At 46.8% G+C, this 6,676-nt stretch overlaps 1 long non-coding RNA gene across 1 annotated transcript in view; it reads left to right on the top strand.

Moving 5' to 3' along the window:
• Positions 1-6,022, top strand: part of LOC127911329 (uncharacterized) — an 11,090-nt gene extending 5,068 nt beyond the window's left edge. The window contains exons 2-7 of the long non-coding RNA XR_008077866.1: positions 71-726; positions 2,735-2,857; positions 3,760-3,800; positions 4,291-4,741; positions 5,029-5,192; positions 5,275-6,022. This is a non-coding gene — a long non-coding RNA (uncharacterized LOC127911329). The remainder of the gene's footprint in view (positions 1-70; positions 727-2,734; positions 2,858-3,759; positions 3,801-4,290; positions 4,742-5,028; positions 5,193-5,274) is intronic.
• Positions 6,023-6,676: the final 654 nt, after the last annotated feature.

Here is a 6,676-nt window from a genome sequence, read left to right as displayed (position 1 = left end):
TGAGTGTTGGAGTGGGACCCTGGCTATAGGTAAATGATGTCTGAGTGTTGGAGTGTGACCCTGGCTATAGGTAAATGATGTCTGAGTGTTGTAGTGGGACCCTGGCTATAGGTAAATGATGTCTGAGTGTTGGAGTGTGACCCTGGCTATAGGTAAATGATGTCTGAGTGTTGGAGTGGGACCCTGGCTATAGGTAAATGATGTCTGAGTGTTGGAGTGGGACCCTGGCTATAGGTAAATGATGTCTGAGTGTTGGAGTGTGACCCTGGCTATAGGTAAATGATGTCTGAGTGTTGGAGTGTGACCCTGGCTATAGGTAAATGATGTCTGAGTGTTGGAGTGTGACCCTGGCTATAGGTAAATGATGTCTGAGTGTTGGAGTGTGACCCTGGCTATAGGTAAATGATGTCTGAGTGTTGGAGTGTGACCCTGGCTATAGGTAAATGATGTCTGAGTGTTGTAGTGGGACCCTGGCTATAGGTAAATGATGTCTGAGTGTTGGAGTGTGACCCTGGCTATAGGTAAATGATGTCTGAGTGTTGGAGTGTGACCCTGGCTATAGGTAAATGATGTCTGAGTGTTGGAGTGTGACCCTGGCTATAGGTAAATGATGTCTGAGTGTTGGAGTGTGACCCTGGCTATAGGTAAATGATGTCTGAGTGTTGGAGTGTGACCCTGGCTATAGGTAAATGATGTCTGAGTGTTGTAGTGGGACCCTGGCTATAGGTAAATGATGTCTGAGTGTTGGAGTGGGACCCTGGCTATAGGTAAATGATGTCTGAGTGTTGGAGTGTGCCCTGGCTATAGGTAAATGATGTCTGAGTGTTGGAGTGTGCCCCTGGCTATAGGTAAATGATGTCTGAGTGTTGGAGTGTGCCCCTGGCTATAGGTAAATGATGTCTGAGTGTTGGAGTGTGCCCCTGGCTATAGGTAAATGATGTCTGAGTGTTGGAGTGTGACCCTGGCTATAGGTAAATGATGTCTGAGTGTTGGAGTGTGACCCTGGCTATAGGTAAATGATGTCTGAGTGTTGGAGTGTGCCCCTGGCTATAGGTAAATGATGTCTGAGTGTTGGAGTGTGCCCCTGGCTATAGGTAAATGATGTCTGAGTGTTGGAGTGTGACCCTGGCTATAGGTAAATGATGTCTGAGTGTTGGAGTGTGACCCTGGCTATAGGTAAATGATGTCTGAGTGTTGGAGTGTGCCCCTGGCTATAGGTAAATGATGTCTGAGTGTTGGAGTGTGCCCTGGCTATAGGTAAATGATGTCTGAGTGTTGGAGTGTGCCCCTGGCTATAGGTAAATGATGTCTGAGTGTTGGAGTGTGACCCTGGCTATAGGTAAATGATGTCTGAGTGTTGGAGTGTGACCCTGGCTATAGGTAAATGATGTCTGAGTGTTGAGTGTGACCCTGGCTATAGGTAAATGATGTCTGAGTGTTGGAGTGTGACCCTGGCTATAGGTAAATGATGTCTGAGTGTTGGAGTGGGACCCTGGCTATAGGTAAATGATGTCTGAGTGTTGGAGTGGGACCCTGGCTATAGGTAAATGATGTCTGAGTGTTGGAGTGGGACCCTGGCTATAGGTAAATGATGTCTGAGTGTTGGAGTGTTGCCCCTGGCTATAGGTAAATGATGTCTGAGTGTTGGAGTGGGACCCTGGCTATAGGTAAATGATGTCTGAGTGTTGGAGTGTTGCCCCTGGCTATAGGTAAATTATGTCTGAGTGTTGGAGTGTGACCCTGGCTATAGGTAAATGATGTCTGAGTGTTGGAGTGTGACCCTGGCTATAGGTAAATGATGTCTGAGTGTTGGAGTGTGACCCTGGCTATAGGTAAATGATGTCTGAGTGTTGGAGTGTGACCCTGGCTATAGGTAAATGATGTCTGAGTGTTGGAGTGTGACCCTGGCTATAGGTAAATGATGTCTGAGTGTTGGAGTGGGACCCTGGCTATAGGTAAATGATGTCTGAGTGTTGGAGTGGGACCCTGGCTATAGGTAAATGATGTCTGAGTGTTGGAGTGGGACCCTGGCTATAGGTAAATGATGTCTGAGTGTTGGAGTGGGACCCTGGCTATAGGTAAATGATGTCTGAGTGTTGGAGTGTGACCCTGGCTATAGGTAAATGATGTCTGAGTGTTGGAGTGGGACCCTGGCTATAGGTAAATGATGTCTGAGTGTTGGAGTGTGACCCTGGCTATAGGTAAATGATGTCTGAGTGTTGTAGTGTGACCCTGGCTATAGGTAAATGATGTCTGAGTGTTGTAGTGTGACCCTGGCTATAGGTAAATGATGTCTGAGTGTTGTAGTGTGACCCTGGCTATAGGTAAATGATGTCTGAGTGTTGTAGTGTGACCCTGGCTATAGGTAAATGATGTCTGAGTGTTGTAGTGTGACCCTGGCTATAGGTAAATGATGTCTGAGTGTTGTAGTGTGACCCTGGCTATAGGTAAATGATGTCTGAGTGTTGTAGTGTGACCCTGGCTATAGGTAAATGATGTCTGAGTGTTGTAGTGTGACCCTGGCTATAGGTAAATGATGTCTGAGTGTTGTAGTGTGACCCTGGCTATAGGTAAATGATGTCTGAGTGTTGGAGTGTGACCCTGGCTATAGGTAAATGATGTCTGAGTGTTGGAGTGGGACCCTGGCTATAGGTAAATGATGTCTGAGTGTTGCAGTGGGACCCTGGCTATAGGTAAATGATGTCTGAGTGTTGGAGTGGGACCCTGGCTATAGGTAAATGATGTCTGAGTGTTGCAGTGGGACCCTGGCTATAGGTAAATGATGTCTGAGTGTTGGAGTGTGACCCTGGCTATAGGTAAATGATGTCTGAGTGTTGGAGTGGGACCCTGGCTATAGGTAAATGATGTCTGAGTGTTGGAGTGTGACCCTGGCTATAGGTAAATGATGTCTGAGTGTTGTAGTGGGACCCTGGCTATAGGTAAATGATGTCTGAGTGTTGTAGTGGGACCCTGGCTATAGGTAAATGATGTCTGAGTGTTGGAGTGTGACCCTGGCTATAGGTAAATGATGTCTGAGTGTTGGAGTGTGACCCTGGCTATAGGTAAATGATGTCTGAGTGTTGTAGTGGGACCCTGGCTATAGGTAAATGATGTCTGAGTGTTGGAGTGTGACCCTGGCTATAGGTAAATGATGTCTGAGTGTTGGAGTGTGACCCTGGCTATAGGTAAATGATGTCTGAGTGTTGGAGTGTGACCCTGGCTATAGGTAAATGATGTCTGAGTGTTGGAGTGTGCCCCTGGCTATAGGTAAATGATGTCTGAGTGTTGGAGTGTGACCCTGGCTATAGGTAAATGATGTCTGAGTGTTGGAGTGTGACCCTGGCTATAGGTAAATGATGTCTGAGTGTTGGAGTGTGACCCTGGCTATAGGTAAATGATGTCTGAGTGTTGTAGTGGGACCCTGGCTATAGGTAAATGATGTCTGAGTGTTGGAGTGTGCCCCTGGCTATAGGTAAATGATGTCTGAGTGTTGGAGTGTGACCCTGGCTATAGGTAAATGATGTCTGAGTGTTGGAGTGTGACCCTGGCTATAGGTAAATGATGTCTGAGTGTTGTAGTGTGACCCTGGCTATAGGTAAATGATGTCTGAGTGTTGGAGTGTGACCCTGGCTATAGGTAAATGATGTCTGAGTGTTGGAGTGGGACCCTGGCTATAGGTAAATGATGTCTGAGTGTTGGAGTGTGCCCCTGGCTATAGGTAAATGATGTCTGAGTGTTGGAGTGGGACCCTGGCTATAGGTAAATGATGTCTGAGTGTTGTAGTGGGACCCTGGCTATAGGTAAATGATGTCTGAGTGTTGTAGTGGGACCCTAGCTATAGGTAAATGATGTCTGAGTGTTGGAGTGTGACCCTGGCTATAGGTAAATGATGTCTGAGTGTTGGAGTGGGACCCTGGCTATAGGTAAATGATGTCTGAGTGTTGTAGTGTGACCCTGGCTATAGGTAAATGATGTCTGAGTGTTGGAGTGGGACCCTGGCTATAGGTAAATGATGTCTGAGTGTTGGAGTGTGACCCTGGCTATAGGTAAATGATGTCTGAGTGTTGTAGTGGGACCCTGGCTATAGGTAAATGATGTCTGAGTGTTGGAGTGTGACCCTGGCTATAGGTAAATGATGTCTGAGTGTTGGAGTGTGCCCTGGCTATAGGTAAATGATGTCTGAGTGTTGGAGTGTGACCCTGGCTATAGGTAAATGATGTCTGAGTGTTGAGTGGGACCCTGGCTGTAGGTAAATGATGTCTGAGTGTTGGAGTGGGACCCTGGCTATAGGTAAATGATGTCTGAGTGTTGGAGTGGGACCCTGGCTATAGGTAAATGATGTCTGAGTGTTGGAGTGTGACCCTGGCTATAGGTAAATGATGTCTGAGTGTTGTAGTGTGACCCTGGCTATAGGTAAATGATGTCTGAGTGTTGGAGTGTGACCCTGGCTATAGGTAAATGATGTCTGAGTGTTGGAGTGGGACCCTGGCTATAGGTAAATGATGTCTGAGTGTTGGAGTGTGACCCTGGCTATAGGTAAATGATGTCTGAGTGTTGTAGTGTGACCCTGGCTATAGGTAAATGATGTCTGAGTGTTGTAGTGTGACCCTGGCTATAGGTAAATGATGTCTGAGTGTTGGAGTGTGACCCTGGCTATAGGTAAATGATGTCTGAGTGTTGGAGTGGGACCCTGGCTATAGGTAAATGATGTCTGAGTGTTGTAGTGGGACCCTGGCTATAGGTAAATTATGTCTGAGTGTTGGAGTGTGACCCTGGCTATAGGTAAATGATGTCTGAGTGTTGTAGTGGGACCCTGGCTATAGGTAAATGATGTCTGAGTGTTGGAGTGTGCCCCTGGCTATAGGTAAATGATGTCTGAGTGTTGGAGTGTGACCCTGGCTATAGGTAAATGATGTCTGAGTGTTGTAGTGTGACCCTGGCTATAGGTAAATGATGTCTGAGTGTTGGAGTGTGACCCTGGCTATAGGTAAATGATGTCTGAGTGTTGTAGTGGGACCCTGGCTATAGGTAAATGATGTCTGAGTGTTGGAGTGGGACCCTGGCTATAGGTAAATGATGTCTGAGTGTTGGAGTGTGACCCTGGCTATAGGTAAATGATGTCTGAGTGTTGGAGTGGGACCCTGGCTATAGGTAAATGATGTCTGAGTGTTGTAGTGGGACCCTGGCTATAGGTAAATGATGTCTGAGTGTTGGAGTGTGACCCTGGCTATAGGTAAATGATGTCTGAGTGTTGGAGTGTGACCCTGGCTATAGGTAAATGATGTCTGAGTGTTGGAGTGGGACCCTGGCTATAGGTAAATGATGTCTGAGTGTTGGAGTGTGACCCTGGCTATAGGTAAATGATGTCTGAGTGTTGGAGTGTGACCCTGGCTATAGGTAAATGATGTCTGAGTGTTGGAGTGTGACCCTGGCTATAGGTAAATGATGTCTGAGTGTTGTAGTGGGACCCTGGCTATAGGTAAATGATGTCTGAGTGTTGGAGTGTGACCCTGGCTATAGGTAAATGATGTCTGAGTGTTGGAGTGTGACCCTGGCTATAGGTAAATGATGTCTGAGTGTTGGAGTGTGACCCTGGCTATAGGTAAATGATGTCTGAGTGTTGGAGTGGGACCCTGGCTATAGGTAAATGATGTCTGAGTGTTGGAGTGTGACCCTGGCTATAGGTAAATGATGTCTGAGTGTTGGAGTGGGACCCTGGCTATAGGTAAATGATGTCTGAGTGTTGGAGTGTGACCCTGGCTATAGGTAAATGATGTCTGAGTGTTGGAGTGTGACCCTGGCTATAGGTAAATGATGTCTGAGTGTTGGAGTGTGACCCTGGCTATAGGTAAATGATGTCTGAGTGTTGGAGTGTGACCCTGGCTATAGGTAAATGATGTCTGAGTGTTGGAGTGTGACCCTGGCTATAGGTAAATGATGTCTGAGTGTTGGAGTGTGACCCTGGCTATAGGTAAATGATGTCTGAGTGTTGGAGTGTGACCCTGGCTATAGGTAAATGATGTCTGAGTATTGGAGTGTGACCCTGGCTATAGGTAAATGATGTCTGAGTGTTGGAGTGTGACCCTGGCTATAGGTAAATGATGTCTGAGTGTTGGAGTGTGACCCTGGCTATAGGTAAATGATGTCTGAGTATTGGAGTGTGACCCTGGCTATAGGTAAATGATGTCTGAGTGTTGGAGTGGGACCCTGGCTATAGGTAAATGATGTCTGAGTGTTGGAGTGTGACCCTGGCTGTAGGTAAATGATGTCTGAGTGTTGGAGTGGGACCCTGGCTATAGGTAAATGATGTCTGAGTGTTGGAGTGGGACCCTGGCTATAGGTAAATGATGTCTGAGTGTTGTAGTGGGACCCTGGCTATAGGTAAATTATGTCTGAGTGTTGCAGTGGGACCCTGGCTATAGGTAAATGATGTCTGAGTGTTGGAGTGTGACCCTGGCTATAGGTAAATGATGTCTGAGTGTTGGAGTGTGACCCTGGCTATAGGTAAATGATGTCTGAGTGTTGGAGTGGGACCCTGGCTATAGGTAAATGATGTCTGAGTGTTGGAGTGGGACCCTGGCTATAGGTAAATTATGTCTGAGTGTTGTAGTGTGACCCTGGCTATAGGTAAATGATGTCTGAGTGTTGGAGTGTGACCCTGGCTATAGGTAAATGA

This window comes from Oncorhynchus keta, chromosome 24 (assembly GCF_023373465.1).
Source record: "Oncorhynchus keta strain PuntledgeMale-10-30-2019 chromosome 24, Oket_V2, whole genome shotgun sequence".
Taxonomy (NCBI): domain Eukaryota; kingdom Metazoa; phylum Chordata; class Actinopteri; order Salmoniformes; family Salmonidae; genus Oncorhynchus; species Oncorhynchus keta.
This window is presented reverse-complemented; position numbering and strand designations above follow the sequence as displayed.